The sequence below is a fragment of the Hetaerina americana genome, unplaced genomic scaffold (assembly GCF_022747635.1).
Source record: "Hetaerina americana unplaced genomic scaffold, ioHetAmer1.1.p SCAF_1, whole genome shotgun sequence".
Classification (NCBI taxonomy): domain Eukaryota; kingdom Metazoa; phylum Arthropoda; class Insecta; order Odonata; family Calopterygidae; genus Hetaerina; species Hetaerina americana.
In genome coordinates, this window is record NW_027286069.1 from 46,111,120 (window position 1) to 46,132,526 (window position 21,407).

Below are 21,407 nucleotides of genomic sequence, written 5' to 3' on the forward strand. Positions count from 1 at the left end.
CATGGCGAATTCATTGCTCTGCACTTCACCCTGAAGACGATGGCAGAGTTAGCCGTCGAAACGTCGGTGCACACCACGCTGACCCGGTGGGAAACCCGAGAGAACTTCCTGAACATATATACACCATTTACCTTTCTACATGATCAGTATTGTTTCCACTAAGACTGTTTTATTTTTGGTAAAATATTGGCTGGCCATTTCAAAGCATTCACATTTACACATTTTTCCATTATCTTGCTTTGCTGTTCCTTTATTTTTTTATCCAGACCCTCTTGATGAAAGCATATAATAGATTATTTTCGTTGGCAATGAAAGCCATCTAATAAGTTTCACTATTCAACTCCGTAAATATTTCTAGAATTCCTTTTTTCTTTTTGTTCCTTTAATTATGATACCATTAGTATACTCTACTAATTGGAATATCCTAAGGCTCGTATTTCCCGTCAAGCTTGTATTTCTAACTGCATCACCTAGTACAAAGAAGGCGGCAGCGCTGATTGCCCGTCGCCCTGCCTTGCACTGACTTCAACTACAAAAGCATCTGTATATTCCCCGCGTTTCTCCAGCTACAAATTTAATCTTTACATTTTTACTTTAGCTAGCTTCATCAAAATATTTTCCAGCTTCTTTTTTCTGTTGCCTTTATCAAAATTAATTTTAAAACACACTATATATTTTCGCGCGGAGACTCTCGCAACTCGTTCCGGTCCAATATTACTAAAAATATGTTCACCATTATTTTTCCTTCAGTTATATAAAAATTTATACACTTCGACGTAAAATAAATTAAATATATAGGGTACAAAACAGGAAAGCATTCAGCGAAAATGCATCTACTTAAGGGAAAAAATGTTACTGCGACGGAGAAACACTCGAATATAATTATAAATCATCACAAAGACGAAAATATATGATTAACAAGATTGGCATTTCTAAAAAGATTAAGATACTCGATAAATCTCTCATGACTTGTTAAATATTGTAAATAACGTCGCCAGATTAATGAGCCACTATGAAAAGCTCAGAGCGTGAATAGGCAAATGTCTACACAATCCGAGATGGAAAATTTTTATTTACTATGCTTTTCTTATTACTCTGCAAGACGTCAAGAAAGAGGTATTTGGGAATATATTAAAATCCATGTGTGTACATATGCATCTCTTTTTATATACTACTTTTTATATACCATATTTTGAATGATGCTGATATTTGAAAATGACTTCTACATTACATGTTATTCCTAATTTTCTAGTTTCAGCAAAATATACTGCCAAATTTAAGCTAACAGAAATAACGCGATATGTGCAATAAAATGCCCACGACGGTATTTTTTATTTCACACGTATATGGATGTGCAAAATTTACACAAAGTGAAGACTAAAGCGGTAGATTTATTTCCCTCGCCATTTCATAACCATGAATGAATCACACGCAGGTAATCGTAACTGCATTCGGTATAGTTGATTAAAATTATCAAAACAATTGAAGGTAGACGTCGCAGCTTCCTAGGGACCCCATGAGAACGCCACCGTCAACGACAGGCGCCATACTCTTTTCAAGTTAGGGCGAAGGGATGACAGAGTAAGAAATCGCATTTTCCTCTTCCTTCCATTCACTCTCTTCTTGGAACAGTAATCAGATCACTAACGCGAGTCAATCCCCCACCCTTCTCTCTCTCTAATTTACTAGCTTTCATCTCCCTTTCTCCCTCATCGCGCACATTCAACTCTGATGCTCAACGCTCAAGCGATATTGCACGGCGATTTTGAGCTGCCACGCTATGCGATACGTCTCATTTCTTTCTATCTCCAAAACTCACGCATTTACCGTTTCTTCGCATGTTATGGATTTCTCCGTTCAAGGCCGATTCCTTCACGTCCACGAGCATTTTAAAACGGTTCAGGATTTTAGACATTTCGCCTTTTCTCCTCCGTCTGCACAGCATTTTACCACTATCTATATTTCGTTCGCATTTTTCTTTGAGTAACTTCAACAGAGTCCTAGAAAGATTACCAGCTGATCATCATTTTCTATCACCGCGAAAATGAAGTCAACGTCACTCCGCAAACGGTCCTCGAAATGAAAACATCGAGGCGACGACTACTTGAAATCCGGAATGAGTTAAATCGAGCACATTACCCAATCGGCAGACGTCGGTGAATCTCACACCGATGTCAACCGTCAAGGAGATGGTTCAAATCAATACACCACAGATAAATAGGGTTCAGTCGCGTGGAACATCTGTGAATGCGATCTGAGGATGCGCATATTACGTCGCCCGTTTTGCATCACTAAGTCACCTCCGCCACTTTTGCGATACTCAGTTTTCGTCTTGCTATCCTCCCTCCATCCATCCCGCCCACGGGAACCAAAGCGCTCGCATTTGACGCCGGGCGTGGGGAAGACTAGTCTTTTGTCATTTCTGAGGAGGAGTAGAAGGAGAGGGGGGTGAAACCATCGCCATCCCGAGGAGGAAAAACAGAAAGTGGGGGATGGCGATGACGGGAGGAGAGAGAGGACAAGGCGGGTCTGGTCTGTCTGCGGTGGCACTGAGAGAAATAGAGAGAAAAGGATTGCCCTTCCCCTTGCCCTCCACTACGGAGGGCTGGGGAGGGTTAAAAAAAAGAAGCCATCACCGACGACTCTGCGAGGCAAACAGGGACGGTCGTACCCTCGCGTCAAAACCGCACAAAGAGCGTGGGATTGCGCGGAGGGTTTTTCTTCTGCTAAAAAGCATTCGAGTAAGGGAAAAGCCCAAGGGTAAGAGGGTGGTGTCTCGTAAATATGGAGGAGAGAATGGAATGAGACGAGAAAAGAGGGAATGAGTAAGACATCTAAGCTCTGGCAGCACGATCGCTGCTGCGATCTTCAATTAAACAGCGGCCGTCGGGGGGATGAGAGAGGTTGCTAAGGACTCACGTTGCACTTTCATCGGAAAGCACCAGAGATCCAAGCCGCTCCACAAACGGCTCGATTTTGCATTATCGTGATGTATGTACCCAGCACGCTGGAGCACGTCGATGTCCCCAATTAAATGAGCTAAGGTATGATCAAATGGGGAAAAAAGGGATTACAACGTCCAAGAATTTCTGAACAGCGCAAAATATTATTATTAAAACTTTACCCGTCGTGTTGATGTTATTCGTCCAGTAATCTAACAGATGAATTAATTAACTGTCTTGTTAATTAGGTTCATTCACCTTTATGCCAAAGAGTAATAAGATTAGAAAAATCTTCTGAAATAGGAGACTGCTTTCAGGCCCCGCTTCTCGGCTATCTCAATGGCCCATTTTGACAACACATTTTCTCCACCATTCCGCCATTGATTGTAACATCGGTTAACTATTGACACTAAACACGCATGTTTTTATTAGTGGCATTGATAAATACATTTTTAATTTCATAAATTTGAATACTTGTTTTTTTTTCAGAAATGTCCTCTGCTTGTATCCAGAAATGACTTCATCCGCAGGATAAAATTTGGATTTGTCAAGGCTTTGAAGATAATATTGCAGTACAGGCATGGATAAAATTAGAGCCGAATGGAAGTAATTAAAAACTAATAGGTAATAGTCGTTATGAAGTCCTCTAAAGTGATATACCATTTTAATGAAATTCTATAAAAATATACCTTTGAAAAAAATATGCCAAAAAATGCTATTTTAGCAGCTATACTATATTATCGCAGAATTACGCAACTCGTGAGGGTTAATAATCCATTTTTCGCAATATCAGCCACTCTGTCTGCCAGTAGTAAAATTTATGTGTGTGTGTGTGTATATATATATATATATTAGGGGCTTAGGTGCTGCTAAAGTAATTTTAAGAAACAATTGAGACACCTTTAGCGCACTGGACCTCATTTTTCCATTTAATCTTTAAATTGAGGTTGCGTGACTATCAAAGTGCTATGAATATAATGACTTAATCATGACACTTCAAAATGAAAAATAATTGAAACTAATCAATTAAGATTTAAAAACTCAGAAATATCAGATATCACAGAAAAGAAATCCAATCGGTGAGTGCGAACGAGTGCCAAAAAAGTCAACAGACCTACAACCCTTCCGTAAAAGAGCAAGTTATGAAAGTATAATTATGTTCCCATTAATAAATATGAAATATCATCAATTATCCTATTGCAGAATAAATACGAGAGCGGTTCAATAAGTATCCGTGTTTGACGACAAAGGGCGTTCCTGAGGGAAGTTTATGCTATCATCGTGTGCTGCCATGTATCAAATGACGGTGAAACAAATTTCAGACTGATTTAAAGTTTAGTTAGGATTTGGCAGCCATTCGATTAAGACGTGTTTCGTGATTTTCGCTAAGATGGAAAAAGAGCAGTATCGTTCGGTGATTCGCTTTTTGTTATTGGATGGGAAGAAATACGAGGAGATAAAGGCAACGTTGGGTGCCGTTTTTGGGAACACTTCGCCATCTATGGCCACAGTTAGATATTGGTTAAATGAATTTAAACGTGGGCGAACATATGTTTTTGATGAGGAGCGACCAGGACGCCCGGTAGACGTGGTTTCCGAGGAAATCATTCAAAAAGTCCACGCCATGAGTCTCGCTGATCGACGAACGAAAGTGCGCGAAGCAGCAGAGGCCTTGGGTGTGTCGACCGGAACGGCAATTAATATTTTACATGATAAGTTGGCAATGAAAACATTGTCGGCCCGATGGGTGCCGCGATCGCTCACGATGGACAACAAGCTGATCAGGCTGTCAACTTCGAAGCAGTGTTTGCAGCAATTTTAGCGAGATCCGAAGGTGTTTTTGCGTCGAGCTATCACTGTTCATGAAACCTGGATTCATCATTACACACCAGAAACTAAGCAACAATCAAAACAATGGATTTCTCCCGGTGAATCTGCTCCAAAGAAGGCGAAGATGGTCCGATCGGCCGGAAAGGTCATACCGACGGTTTTTTGGGATGCAAATGGCGTCATCCTCATGGAGTTTTTAGAAAAAGGAAGAGCGATCACTGGGAAATACTACAGTGAGTTATTGAATCGCTTTGCCAAAAACTGAAGGAGATACGGCCGTATTTGGTGAAAAAGAAGGTGCTGTTTCACCACCATAACGCACCAGCACATTCATCCGGAGTTGTCGCCGCCAAACTACATGAACCACGCTATGAATTGCTGCCGCACCCGCCAAATTCACCCGATCTGGCTCCCTGCGACTTTTTCTTATTCCCTAACATGAATAATTTGCTCGCGGGATAAAATTTAGCTCAAACGAGGAAGTTATCGCTGAGATAGAGGCGTATTTTGGGGAGTTCGAGAAATCCTATTTTTTGGAGGGGTTAAAAAATGGCCGAAACGTTAGGAGAATTGTATCTTTCTAAAAGGGTACTATGTTGAAAAATAAAAAAGATATTTTTGAAAAAATGGTTTCTTCATTACTATCACGGTTACTTATTTAACCGCCCTCGTAGCCCTGAAAGGAACGGGTAAGAAACGTTCATGCAATTCAACTATAACACTAATAACGTCCTTACACATTCCTGAATTCTAGAAAATGTTTCTAAAAAGATTTTGCATTAACAACTTAAAATAAAGTCAAAGAAATCAATCTTTTAAGCGACATCACCCCAGCGGAGCTTCGGCTTTGGCAGAGAAGGGTACAAACCATTATGACAGCCAAGAAATCAAATATCGAAAAACACCAGTTGAAATATTTTCAGTTTCACTTGTGGCTATATTAGAATCGCAAAGCACCCCAATAATTTTTTTAAAGAGGAGAGAATGTATTTGGCCTACATTGGATTCGAATGATGATCGTACTAATGAAGAGGCCACTATAGATTGCCAAATGTCTTTCCAAACTCAAGGAAATTACGCTCTTCATGGCACCACATACTATACATCAGATTCGTCGATATAAGTGAACTGTTCGGTGCAATGACAACCCGAATAACCTAATCGGATGCGGCTGTATTAGAAAACATCCTATTTTCATTTGGACAATATACTTTCTATCATCGGTAATCCTTTAATATCCATCCAAAAGCGATAATCTGGCCATAATCATGATTTCCTGATTGAAAACAAAGGTGGACAGAGGAAACATACGGCAAGAAAAATACGTTGTCTCTTCTCCTCCTATGGCAATGCCCAGGGATTAAAAATACGCGACGTAACGGCGTCCATAAGTGGTTGTATTCTGCTGCGTTCTGAGCCTGCGTATCCCCGGGCGGTTCGGGAACACTTCCGCGGAGATTCTACCCCCTCCGCAACATTGAGCGACGGGGTAAAGCGGCGTGATTCCCCGTGATCTTCAATTGAAATCGGCCACGCCTCGAGTATGGACAAGAGAACACCACAAACTGACCGAACGGGATCGCGCCAAAGACGCGAATGCGATTCGATCGTGACGAAAGTGACTTCGCACCCGCAATGTGCGAGCATACGCCCATGTCCGCGCGTGTCAACGATGCGCGGCGAATCCATGTGCGCACGGGAATAAAGGGGGCGTAACGCAGGGAGGAGATCCGGCTGTGAAGCGCGTGGAGGGCACGGATGGCCCTCGATAGAGGAAAAGAGAAGGAAAGAGAAGGAAGTGGGTGCGCTGAAGGGGGAGAGACGGGAAGGAGGCAGGACAATGGTTGGGGGTCGTGTTTTGAGCAATGGAGAGGGAAAGGAGAAGGAGAGGGGGGGAGTTGATGTCGGGCCCGGGACAACCCTCCTCCTCCGCCCCCTCCCCTCCCACTCCCAAACCAGCTGCCTGATGCCTGCTTGCCCGCCGTGTTGCAGGTATTGACGTTCTCTCGCAAGGCGAGAGGGCGAAGAGGGGGGTGGGAGGAGAGGGTAAGTGGGGTAGGGCGGAGGGAAAACGAGAGGGAGAGAAAGGGAGAGAGAAAGGTGGAGACGAGGAGAGGGCAAAATGGAGACTGGAGGAGAGGAGGAGCAGGGAGGGAACCGTGCGGATGTGGGGAGGGGGTCGGGATGCGAGGCGTGGCGGCATTATACGGGGAGAGACGGAGGGAAGGAGGAATTAGGAATGAAGAGGATGGCGCGAGGGGGTAAGAGAGGGTCGAGTCGAGGAGAGGGGAGACATAAAAGGAAATCAGAAGTGAGCGTCGGAAGTGAAAAGGAAAATCCGTCCCGGCACAATCGACGCACACACCATTGGGGAGCGTCGCGAGGCACTGCCATTTGAGTGCATCAAATGGCACCGCGCTGGAAAGGGTTTCAAGGAGTCTTTCCTACGGACGTAGTCTGACCCAAATATAACGCGGGTTTGGACACCGCCTACGATCGAGAGGCTCGGAAGAGCACACTCTCGGTCGTCCACGGCCAAGAATGAGCCAATCAAAATGAACGGTGGTCATGGTCCGGGAAGGCTTCTCGATTGGCGCTGGACTGGACAACCAGTGAAACCTATCGAGAACATCTGCTATCCATCCATCAAACCTATGCTGCACATCCCGCGTCAGTCCTTCCTGGAGCCAATTCCTTGCGCCTCCTCAACGTGGCCCTCAATCTTCGCGAACATAAACGTTTCCGTCTTACTTCGCACTCTTGGTCCCGAGAGCACATTAATTATACCGGTCGAATGAGTCGTGTGGATGGAACGCACACGAGGGGTCGTGGGCTCCAATGACTCCAGGCACAGATTCTTTGAAGCAAGACGTGGTTTGGCGGACCGGTGCGAAGTAACAAGAACCGCCGACTCACCGAAAAACAATCCTACCACCTACTGGTTCTCATAACTCGAAATCTCTCACCGCCGAAGTAAGAGGTTCTTGGACAATGCCACTTGAGATCCGGTTACACGCTCATGTCGGAAACCGTCAGTGGAAAAGTTAGAGGTAGAAGGAGGGATATAGAGGTGGTTATCATTGTAAATTGAAACAGGCAAATTATAGGAAATACAAGGTGAAAATAAGAATGATATTTACCTTGATGAAAGGAAAAGGTATGTGCACTTATCATGTGAGGAAAGATTAAGAAAGGGTCATGGTAGTGATGACAACAAAAAGACAATTTTTTGGCTAAAAACTTGAATGGAAACAAATGAAAATGATCATGCGCATATGAGTACCGTGCCACACCCACCGCTCGGAGGCAGAACGGCAGGGGGAAAGGGGTATACAAACGGAATGATGGAATTCCAAACATTATTCAAGAGAATGTTAAGAAGATACCAAACGATAGCATTAACATATTTTGCTGGGTGATAGTGAAAAATCGTAACGTAGGAATAAATAGTACATCAGATGGAAATTGGGAGAACTAAATGCTCCGAGAGTCTCTCGCTAGCTTAGAATGCGTGAGTATGAGAATCGACAGTAAGAAAACAATAAGATTGCCCTCCTTCGGAACCATTTCAGAAAACCTGGATTGAATTCACAAGCCCTCTGAAAACAACCTAATATGCAACCGAGTATTCTAAACCACAAATAAATGCCAATAATGTAAAATGATTAGACTAGATGACTCTTAATAAGCATATCTCAGTCTTGTAAAATGACTTCCAGATTTGAGAAACAGAACCCGTAATGTCAAAATCGTTGTCGTCCAGTTTAGCTTCCGTTTGGTGAGCACTTCGAGTGCAGTACGTTCAATTTTGGGCCCTTCCTTAGAAGCTGATGAAAAACACCTAATTCGGTGTTGGCCAATGCTAATAAGAAGAAGTTTTCCATCCTACACTCTCTTCCGTACAGCGTATATAACCTTCAATATCCATGTGTCGCCTTCAAGCATCATAAATAACTTTAGCATAGGACGTAGACATGTACAACGGTGTTCATTCAGTCCTTCTCGCAAGCGTTCATGTTCCCGAAAGGTTTGAAATGAAGCTTACCTTGAAATTTACCCAGAGACACGATCTTGGAGTTTGACTGACTCCAAAGAAGTTGAAATCATATGCACACAGGTATAATATAGCCTCAGTGGATAGCTCACAGGGACTTCGAGCTGTTTCCATCTGCTTATAACCTTGGGTTGAGTGAAATGTAACGCAGTCTGTATACGACTAAACGTTACAGATGTTTAGATGATACGACAGGTTCAAGATCTGAATTAACTCGACCTAATCCATCTGACTAACTACCTTCATTTTACTCCCATCATCACTGGGTTTATAAAACCGGTTCAAGGCCAAGAGATACGTCCCTGCCTTCCTACGCCCACATGAGTTTTGGGTCTCCGTCAACTGACAAAACAAATAGCGAAGAGACGGACAGAAAATGAACCCCAGAGGAGATAATTCAATGCCTCTATTCCACAGTCACCCCACGGCTTTGCTTATGTTTCTAGGTCTAGAAATTCTAGGCGAGGGAGGAGGAGTGATGTGCCAAATGAATGGGAATGAAAGAGATACAAGAACAAGAATGGGAAATACCACGTTCGAGAATCTCAAACCGTGAAGATATCGCCACTTATTCAAATTTTAAAATTAAAAATTCCCATCATTTTAATCGATTTACAAGTTAATATTAGTCATTTATGAACTTTGGACCCTTTTCTTCTCCTTTCAAACATTTTTTCCCTTAGTATTATACCTTTTCCTTAGCACAAATTTTTCTGAGTACCATAGCATGCTTTGCGTTATCTTTCTCATGGTGGGATCGATAACACCACTTCGAATCCCTAAACATATAAAAGGTAGGAGCGCCACATCAATGAAAAACAGTACACATCCCTCGTGTTAGCCAATTGGTACGACAAGGGTTCTAGAGTGTAATTATTCAACTACAGATGATACGATTTCTACCGGTAATAAATCAAGTTTTTATAGCAATGCGACTAATATATTACTCCTGCCAACGAAAATCAAGTACTTCACACACCGTGGATTCAGTCCCATAGGTCTTCGTGAAATAACACCACTGAAGGTCTCTTCCTTTCGCCAAATCCAGGCCCAGTTCCCATCAACACCAGTCACGACTGTCATGGGAGTGGAATTCAGACCTTTCGTTCATGAGCATCTCAGTCTCGACCTCTATGCCTGTTCGAAAAATTAATATGAGTTTTAATCTCTGCTGTTTGCCAATCTATGACGTCATAGGCAGAAGTACAGGATGCTCGACATAAATATTTGGAGATGGCCTCGCTTCACATCTGTGCCATATTTAGCGTTTTTCACGATCGTTATAAATAATTTACCCTTGAAATGTAAGTCTACAAGCAAAATCTTGTTAATTTTATCAGCGCTCTCTCACTTTCTCAAGGTATGTAAATTAGTTTAAACCACGATAAAAAATCGCCAAGTCTCCCATTAAACTATGGAGCTCATAAAGCCGAAAAAAATTGTACCCTTTCGATTAAGAGCCCAAAAATTATTAGCCTAAAGAAACGGATTTTTTACAGATTGATGAATACTTGAAAAAAAATTGACCACAACAACGGGTTGATTTGAAGTATTTGAAGTAGATTTGAAGTTTGCCGATAGAATGCCGAGAGCATTTAACACAAATGCGACTTTTTAGAAGTTTAAACCAAAAATGATCACCCCACGTACCCACACAAATGGAACCCACTTCCGAAAATACCACTCTACCTCTTAATGATGACTTAAAGTTATCAAAATATATGGCATTTGTTCTTTATTTTTTGATCTAAAAGTGAATAATCCCAAAAAATGCATTTTATGGCATTTATTCACAGCAAAGAAGGTTTATGAAGGCAAAATTGTGTGGGTCCTTCTTAACAAATATTCTAAATATTCGGTGTTAATACTTTTTTGAATTCTGAAGAATCGAGGAGCATTCACAGACATTATTACATTTTATTGAATCATTTTCGCAATCAATAAAATTAAAATATTTTTTATGCATTAAGATAGTATCTGTAATATTGCAAAATTTCTCCACAAATATGAATTGATACTCTTTTGGATACGGAGTGGGGAATTAATAATTTACCAAGTCTTCTCGTGCTATTTCCCTTCAGCTTAAAATTCTAAATGACTCCAACGTTTAGCAATTAACTAAATTGTCCTTTACGACGTGACGAGGACGTAAGTAATTGACATTAATAGAGTGGCTGAAAGCGCTGAAAGGTAGCCTACGGCAATGTAGAATGGCATTTCTTAGCCAAAAAAGTAAAAATCAATGGAACTTGGGCGAGGAAAATTATAAAAATATCCAATTTCTCTCATAAGACAGTTCAAAACTTTCTGTTTATCACATTAGGCAACCTCATCTTAGACGATCCACGTGAAGTAATTTCGGCAACGGCAAATATTAATATGATTACCATCCATTTTTCGAGCGTAGCTCTTGATATCTGAATGATATTATACTTTGAAGAAGGTGGCCGTGCCTCCAAATATTTCTATAATCGGGTGAATTTCCTTCCCAATATATATATATATATATATATATATATATATATATATATATATATATATATATATATATATATATATATATATATAAAATATATATATATATTATATATATACATATATATATATATATATATATATATATATATATATAATATATATATATATATTATATATTATATATATACATACATACACATATACATTCACACACATACATGGGTGTGCGTGTGTATATATATATATATATATATATATATAAACAGCGGTACTCATCACGCGTACTTTGTCATCAGCTGACTCTCCCCGCCGCACCTCAAGCCGGCATGCCCCGAGAGAGCGGAGGCAGCAGCAATCTCCCCCGACTTCTCTTCCATTCACCCCTGCCGTCTCGCCAGCGATGAATGAACTCGCCGGCCTCCCGTCACGTTAAGGACAGCTGTTGGGAAGCCGGAGAGGGGAAGGAAGGCGGAGGGGCACTTGGCGAGGGGAGGGAGCGAGGGAGGGACGAGCACGGAATATCGCTACCTCCAACAAGGATGCATGTCACCCGGATTCATTTATCTCTCTTCCCTACTCCTCACTCTATCAAGTGCACAGGGCCCCTCCCGACCTCCTCTCCGGGCATCCGCGACCTGGACGAGCTCAGTCGAACTCCGAGGGCACTGGGGCAGAGGGGCCCGCAGGGTCGGGGAAGCACGCATTGAAAGATTATCCCATGAGTGTCGCCCGGGTTCCGTTTCACAACGCTACAAGTTTACAAGTCCTCGTCGTTTGCACATTATTAGTCCACAGGTGGTAATAAATGGTGAAGCACTTAACACTTGTTTACATTGAAAGTGAGGAAATTTGAAAGCATTATAATATTTTCAACCTAATTTCGATGTATGTCATGCTTGTACGGGTTCAAATATTTTCGTTTTTCGAAGCAATAAAACATGTTAAATTGGGTAAAATGTTTTTGTGGGTAATTCTCAAATATTGGCTAAATGAAAAACTGATGTTTTGTTTTTAAGATTATTTACCTTTCTAATTAATCTTTTATACTTCATTTAGAATGTTTGTTTACCTCTGAAATTGTAATATGAATGCATTTATTTACAATGGCGGTTACTAAAACATAGGTATTTGTTAAGTGGCAATCTAAAGCTTTAAATTATTAAGGCAATAATGGACTGTGTCATATACTGATGCTGAAAGCAGTAAACTGTTACTTACTAAAAGATCGACTCGTAAATTTGAAAAATGGGGCCGTTGTGGTAAAAATAAGATGGAGACGCGGGGGGGAGTAGGAGGTGGAAGAAATGCTTCGCCGTCAATAGAAAGACACCGCAAGTTCCTCAGGCCCGTTGACACGTTTCCCGCCCAGCGGACGGCTCCACCACCCCGATGCCCTCGACTACTTCGCTGAAGGGCACGCCAGATGGGACGGAAAAGTGCCAGGTACGTAGTTTCAGCAATGGAGATATTATCGAAAAAAAGACGCCACTACTGCACTGTAAGGAATAAGGCAGGGGTAAAACCAACTTCATCGGGCATTACTATCTGAGATAACTCCATTTTATAAAACGCGTTACTCTCCAAAAAAATTATTGGTAACCGCATTGTGCGACACGTTACGGAGAATTGCTTTACTCAGGTAATTCCGGTATGTGAAATCATAAAAATCTATGGGTGTACTCCACAGCGTATAGGGTGCAGCAAAATCATTAGTCCACACGCTAACGTTCGAACCAACTCGATTGAAGGTGTCTCTCCCACGATGTGATTTGTATGCTGATAGTATGTCAACCGCTGTTTCATTGAGTTACACCTATGGTGTGAAATAACCTTTGGACAAGAATGTTATGAGACTCAGATTCTATCAGCCGTAAAATTGGAATTACTTTGATTGAGATAATTTTGCAAATAAGATTTATTCAAGTATAATCTTTAAGTGTAAACAAATTGCATTTCTTTTAGCTAACATTTCGATTTCTTTAATATGCATAGAATTATGAGAAGTTGTATACTTAGTTGGACAGATAGGTATTTTCTCTTCAAGAAGGAGAGGAACGGATGGCTTCATTATCTAGAATGATTCCTGAGCTTGGTTTGTGTCGTGAAAATTTGAGGAAAATGATGTTCATAATCATGTAGTTATATTTTCGGTGTCAATGGCATCTAATACTCGGAGAGAAATAATAAATGAACTTTTTTAGACATTATCTGCTGATAATTTTGTTTCAAACTCATGTATTAATTTATGAAAATAGAAGAGGATTTATTCATATCGAAATAATAATTTTCACTATACATTCCCCAACCAATACACCCTACGTTTCTCTTCAGCATTTATTAGTTCCAATCAAGTATTTGGACGATTAAAGCTGCTTTTGAAGCTCTGTAAAATTGCCTTTGTCACCTCTATAATAAGCACTTTCACGCACGCCATAGGATATGAATGCACAGTCCTCATTAAAATTAAAGAATGCAACAATAACGGAGCTCAACTCAAGCCAAGTTATTTGCAAATCCGTCCCACGACTTAAAATAAATGACCGGATGAGCCGAAAACATTATGAATTACGAACAATAGATTACAATAGATGAGCCATAAAAATTAATGTGAGGCAAAATCTGAATATTTTAAGGAAAGATGCAATGAAATACTTCAGAGCATTGATGAACTTACAATGAGAGAGGTAGATATAAGGTGAAGTTTCCTGAGCGTGATAAGCTCAAGAAATTATTTGTGACACATTTGACCCCCATGTGTACAATTACACTTTTTGCTTTAATTCTGTGGGCTAAACGAGCATGTGGAAATGTGCTGATGAAAAACAATAAAAATGAATCAATTCTCAGGTTTACATATACGTGGGTCATCCGGAAAGTAGTACCCGTTCGTGCCGCATGAAGTGCTGACGACGCGAGTAGCCGCTGGACGAGGTCAGATAGCTTCAGTGGCTTGTCTGCCTTCTCTGAGCCAAGTTGCGTGACGCTAGCATTGCCTGTGTTGTTTCTGTGATTGTTTACAATGTTTAAAAAAATTGAGAACGCCGCCAGTTGTGAAGTGAGGGCAGTGATTAAATTCCTCAATGCAAGAAACGTTCGCCCATGTGATATTCATCGCCAATTAAAGGAGGTGTATGGAGACAATGTAATGGACGAGTCGTCTGTTCGGCGGTGGTGTCGCAACTTCAACATGGGGAGGGGGAACACACACGACGATGAGCGTTCGGGGAGACCGTCTGTCATTACAGACCAACTGGTGAGCTCAGTTGACGAATTCGTGAGGAACGATCGGCGCGTCACAATTGATGACATCTGTGAGCATTTTCCCAATGTTTCTCGAACAATTGTTCATGAAATTGTTAAACACCATCTGCATTATGCAAAAATTTGTGCAAGATGGGTCCCTCGTATCTCAATGAGCTGGCGGCGAAGGACTATGCAGCAGGAATACAGAAACTTGTCACACGTTATGACAAATGCCTTAATTTGCTTGGAGATTATGTTGAGAAGTAGTTTAAAGTATCCTCTTTCAAATAAAATTTTTTATGTTTGTTAATATTTACTTTTGTGTCTTTATTTCACGAACGGGTACTACTTTCCGGATGACCCTCGTATAATAGGACCTATATTGCAGAATCGTAGAAAGGTAAGTGAAACCGAAAGCATATGCACAGTGCACACCCTTAAATTTCATGATGGACGAAATTTATCATATCACCCGTGAAACACTCCATACAATATAAAACAATCTCTATAACCAAGCTACTTAGTAAATAGAAAAGAATGTAAACATGAAAATCAATTATTAGGCATATACCAACAATGAGTGGCGATTTCAATAGAAAATTTTTATCTTGTAATGAGAAATAACTTACGCTCTAAGCTTGGAAATATAAAGTACAATGACAAATTTATGCAATAATTAGCAGAAAGTAAAAGCTAATAAATGCAACTTTAACATTACCTCGCCTGTTTAAGATACAATTGTCCAGCAACGTGCGCAAGCTTTTCATCTTCAAAACAAAGCGCTGTAACACAGGAGAGAATTGCATAATATGCCCGTAAAGCCGTAAATAAATTATAAAATTCGATCAAGGCAAAATTAAATTCTATGAATTACCACGTGGCATGAGCAGTATGGGAGAGCGCGTGCCCGCCAATAATGCATTGCTAAAAATATTTGTAACCATTAAAGCTCACTGTCTGGAGATTTATATGGTTGGAAGTACAGTACGCATGTTGAGAGCGGCGAGGGGTTGCCATGCTGAATGGAGAGGAGGGGAAGTAAGGGGTAGCTAATGAAATATTTGAAAAAATATATGTGCGGGAAAGAGAATATAGGGTGACTATCGCTGTTTTACGCACACCGAGTTATGTTAATGAACACACAGCATGATGATGACGTCAAAAAATAATGAAACTGCAACCCGCCAAAAACTTTAACAATCTACTTCATCCTCCCATAATCTTTCAGAGACACAGTTCGAGCAAGAGCGGACACATACGAGGATAAATTTTAATGGCGACACAATTTTCATATGTCTATTCAAAGAGATGCTAATTCAATATCTCTGAAGATAAATTTAAAGATTTAAAAAAATATAACTTATGTAAAGTTGGGAAAGATGAGAAGATTTTTAAAAAATAAAAATTAGTATAAAAGTCAGTAGCAGGTACTCTAATCAAGTGTTCATTAGTTAATTCAAACTAGTTTTAATTCAAATTAGTCGAAAACTGGTAGTTGTGGTAACGAAGAACGAGAAGGCATCCACCTCCGCAGAAAGTGCCTATTCAAACAATATGTCTTTGCAATAATTCTATTGGAATTAATCAAAATTAAAAAAATACCGATATATTTAGACAATTAAAATTAATGGAGGTACTACCTCCCAATCTTTAACTGAGAAAAAATTGTTTCAGAACGGAACCACCTTCTATTTAAATAGTTTAAAAGCTAACAATCTAGAGCCAAATACAGATGACTCATCCAGAGATCTACCTAATATCGGTCTGCTCTCCCTTGAAAATAAGTCAATTCACTTCTTTTCAACTATTTCCCCCGTGGATTTTACCCAATCTTTTGCTCGAACTGTATCTCTGCTACGTTCCCCATCCAACAAGAAATAAATCTTCAGCGAAATACATCAAGCAAACTCTACCGATCTCAAAGAAAAAAGAGAGAGTATAAAAAGGTAAAAAACCATTCCCTAGGCAAAAAATTAAAAGCTTCAAACACGATTTTCATTTATGATAAATATAAATGTTATATATATATAGAAATAAGCATATGAATCTATGGCATCCACACCTCTTTCCCCTCCCCCTTTTCCCTCCCCTCCTCCAGTGGCCATCCTCCTCTCACACCAACCTCCAGACCGAACTCCCCCTACCTCGTCCTCCTTCAGAGGAGAGAAAAAAATAATCACTCGGGCAGGCACACACACTATTCACCCCACCCGCCCTCCCACCAACCATTAACCCCACCCATCGACCCTCCCCCGCCTTCCGTTCTCTCCTCCTCGATATTTTTTCTTTACGGAACCTTCTTTCCCCTACCCCACCCACGACCCCCCCCGCTCTCTCCGACCACCCCCGTGCGCTCTCTCCTCCACCGAAATTCCTCCACCAACTCCTCTCTCTTCACTCACACCATTCTCACTGCCTCCAAGGGCCGAACACCACTCCCCCTCCTCCGCCTCCTCCTCTGCCCATCCGTCCCGGTGATGCGTACCAAGGACGAGGAGACGACCGCACCCCTATGTCCAGTCCTAATTGCGAGACACCGTACTTCCCCATCTCCTCCTCTTCACCGCCTCCTCCTCTTCAATCCCTCGAAGGTTCGCACTCCCACGCCCACCTCCCTCCCCCACACACACGACACGAGACCACCCACTCTGATTCTACTCCCAATCCAACCCTTCCCACACTGCCCCGAATAATATTCTTCCCCTCCCTCCCCGAAACCCACGTAATACACTCGGGGTCTCGTCCTCCCACTTCCAGCCCGCCGTTCCCCCGCTCCTCTTCAGGACAGGCGGGACGGCGTCTCCGGACCTTTGCCGGCGTTCCTTGCCGTCAACATCATAGCCACCGGAGATCTAGGTCCGGACGACGCGCGTGGACAGTCTCACCAGTCACGCTCCCACCAAGCGGAGGACACCGACGTCGCGGCAAGCAAGCGCTCGACGCGGCAGCGTCTCCGAACCTTGCTGGGCGACGACATGCATCCACGCCTGCACCGCTCTTCGCTCGGTTGCGTCGCTCCACCCCCCACAGGCGACAGAGGAAAGCGAGGGCACTCTTAGCCTCTCTCGCACAGGGGTCGTGCGTGTGACAAGGAGGACGCAAAAGGTACCCCTTCCTTTTTTCGCCCGGCAAGAGAAGCGTGGATGAAGAGGCAAGAGGCGAGCGGGCAAATAGAGTACGTGAAGGGAGTGAGTGAGAGAGCGGGACCGGCGGGACGAGACAAACGAGACCACCAAGTCCGCGAGGGAAGGTGTGGCAAAAATAAGGTGAGTGACGATGAAGATGATGAGTGGGAACCCTCCTACTTTCGCCTCCACAGCAACAACTATGTCACAAGTATCAAGTGCGCACGTCTAGGGTTATTGAAGGGTGGATTCTCCCGTAGCTAAGCACCCACCACTCTTACACCTCTTTCTCTCTTCGAGGCGATCTTGTCACTACCTCACAACGGGGTGAGTGGGCAGTGACAAAAGTGTATCAGAAAGGTTGCGGAGGTCGGAGGGGACACACTTGGTTTCCTCCGCCACGGGAACTGTCTCGATCATGAAGCTTGCTCTCACTCTGCCTCTCTCTCTCAGTCTTTTTCCATCACCACCGCACGCACAACCCGAAGGACGACTCCTCTCTCCCGCAGCAACCGACCGAGACGGCGGCGGCTGCGGCGTCGCAGAACCCGCGAGACGGCGCCGCTGTCTCTCTCTCTCTCTCTCTCTCTCTCTCTCTCTCTCTCTCTCTCTCTCTCTCTCTCTCTCTCTCTCTCTCTCTCTCACTCACTCACGCCCCCCACGGCGTGTGTGGTTTTTTCGGTCCTAGTCCGCGAGTACACGCCCCCCCTTCAACTCACTCTTCCCCGTCGCTCCCCTCTATGCCGGGACGGAATAAAATCACGGAAAGTAAGGGTGGAACGGAGATGGGGGAGGGTGAAGGGGTGGTGGTGGTACCAGCGGATACGATTCTCGTCCCTTTTTCTCGACGAGAGAGGAGGGCACAGTAGACGGCCTTGGAGGGAGGGGGTCAAGGGGAGGTGGTAACTCCGATGGGGGGACCTGAGACGACCGTCTCTCCTACTCTCTATCTGACTGTCCAGATCACAAGGCCCAACCGCGGGCCGCGGGAGAGGTCAACTGCCCTCCCTCCTCCATCCACCGTGGTGGTGAGTTGGGTTTCCCTCATCCCTTCCCCACCCACCTCCTCCCCACGAGGGACTTGGGCAAGCGCAGAGTCAAGGAGGGGACGGGCAGGTGACGGTCGAGGAGTTGGCACTCTCGGCAGCTCCCCAAAGGCACGGCCATCAACAGGCTTCGTGCTCCCCCAGCGGTATACTACCCTCTTCTCCGGCCACCAGCAGCGGTAGCGACCTCCCTTGCTCGGCCCACACTCCCTCCTCCCCCGCTTCCACCCTCACTCCCTCTCCTCTCGCCCCCCTAGAACCTCCTTCCCTCCCGCGCACCCCCCTTCCCATTCCCCCTCACCCAACCACCCCCACCTCCCCCCGCCCTCACCGCCGAGGCCCGTCCCGTTGATCGGCATACAGCTCGACCCGTTGCCATGGTAACGATCCGAACCTCTGAATTCTTCGGTCGAGGCGAGGGCGTGTAGGGAGGGGGTGGGGGAAGAGTATGAGGGGAGGAGGGATGGTAGGGAGTGGGAGAAGTTTGAGGAGTGGGGATGGAAAGGCTTCCCTCTCATTTTCCCACAACTACCTCTCCCCCACCCTCCACCTTTCACCACCCCTCTTTTTACCTCCCTCCTCTCCTCTCCAACCCGCCCCCCTCCTTTCCCGGAGAGTGCGACGCGCCATCGCAGTGGCACGCACTCTGCGTCCCCAGCTGCTTGGGTCAAGACGTTCACCTCTAGTTCTCTTCTCTTCGTGTCCATACATCTGGCGGGAAACTGCTGAAGGCCCCTCAACAAACGACGACGCATGGATACATCCTTTTCCCATCTTTTCTCAGAAAAGATTTCTTTCCACAAATCGTTTTCCGAAGCCAATCAATCCCCGGAGGGGTGAAAGTCGGCATTCAGCAGTGGTGGTGGAGGAGGGGTCGGAGGCCGGCTCTGGCCTACCATCCCAGACCCCACCCACGCTCCCCGTCCTTCGCCCGGCGGCGTTCCCAGAGAGTTCCCACGACACTTCATGGAGTGCATATTGATCACTAGCACCACAGCACTGCTCGCCGCCCGACTTAAATCTCGTCTCGATGAAACTTCGAGGTGCGAAGGCGCGATCCCCGTCTAAGTTTCCGTGCGCTCCGCATTCGGTCAAAGAGTGCGAAGAGTAAGTGGGGATGTACTCATAACGGTATTGCTTCCAAAAACTCGACCCAAGACTGAACAGAGAGGAAGGCAACTGCCTCTTCAGCAAATTGACGGGAATTGTGACATCACCATTTCATTATCTGTTTAGTATTTTTCAATTACTCGTCTATTCCAGGGCAAAATGACGTTTTCCAAATATTTTTCTGTGTGAAATGTAGTCAAATTTATTCACTAAGTACGTTAAAATAAATCTCACAACAGCAACAAGTTCATGCATGCACTAATAACATAACGCTCATGTGCCTCAACAAGTAAAAATATAACAACCTGGTGATTTCACCCACTTACACACAGTAAGCGTAGTCCTGAAAAATTGACCAATTTTTCTCAATTTTTATGGAAAAAAATATCAGAATAAGTGCAAAATAAATCTTTACAAAGCTTTTACTAAGTTATGGAAGAAGAGATTAGCAGAAATAAATATTTTTTCTTGAAATGTCTAAAATCTTTTTGATCCCTAATTTATATTACAAATTTATGATTAAACATTCATTGGAAGCATTTAATTCAATAAAATTATTCTCAAGCAATGCTGTACATTTAAACAGCTAAATTTCTTAACACAAACCCGGTGGATGATTCATCTCAGGTAAAAGAAATCCCACCCAAAATGTCAAGCTCGCGCTTAAGTTCATATACCTCTTAGCATTGGAACGCTACTGCAGAAGGTAAAAGGTTAATGTTTATCCAAGCAGCGTCGAAATTATTAATGTATAGCATGTTAGGATCAATTCGCAGACACAATATATTCCGCCAGCCACTATAAGGATGTGGGGAAGGAAAGGTTAGAGCAACAGACTCAAATTACGTCATGATTAGATAAGTAACTTTATTTTATACGTTTTCCTACCGGGTGTGAAAAATGTGCTTGAAATTCAGCATATCGCAATTATTGCAGGGAGAGTCATAATATTTTTCCGATAATGATAAAAGAGAGATAAAATTGGAACGTATAACCACAAATTGTCAATTTAAATTCTCTTCTCACGGTGATCTTAATTTCAAATACAGAGTATAGCTCAAATAATTTCAGGGGGTCTTCGTGAGGTCTGTAGTTTCCCAACCGTCTGCAATGCCTGTTTTCTTTGTGATTGAGGGTGGTGCCATTCTAGTTTTCCCAAAAATTCTCAGAAATGTCGCTTTAACAATGTCCAATTTAACAAGCAGTTCAAGTCTATTTGTCTTCTTTTAATCTCACCCTAATGACCGATTTCCTCTTTATTCAACGTGGAAAAATACGAGAAATATTTTAAAATACATAAATATCCTATCCTTATTCCTCTCTCAAAACTGCAATTTGCTCATCACTTCGCAACCACCAAGCCCTAATAATTATTACATTCCACTCTTATTAACTTAAAGAGTTGATAGTTTAGTTATTGGTCTCATCTTATGAGTTCTTTCAGGATATTTTCCAAACAATTCGCCCAGTGGCTATGGCCATCAAATTTTAATTTTTTTCTTTAATTATTTAATACTAACTCAATATTATTTGGACAGCGGCTTTAATTAACTTGCCGTGAAAAAGAATACACACTATT

The 21,407-nt window shown here is 42.9% G+C and overlaps 1 protein-coding gene across 1 annotated transcript in view; it reads right to left on the reverse strand.

The window, feature by feature from the left end:
- Positions 1-17,132, reverse strand: part of LOC139685469 (uncharacterized) — a 278,351-nt gene extending 261,219 nt beyond the window's left edge. Inside the window, exon 1 of the mRNA XM_071582490.1 lies at positions 16,952-17,132. The gene's annotated coding sequence lies outside the window, so the exon portion shown is untranslated. The remainder of the gene's footprint in view (positions 1-16,951) is intronic.
- Positions 17,133-21,407: the final 4,275 nt, after the last annotated feature.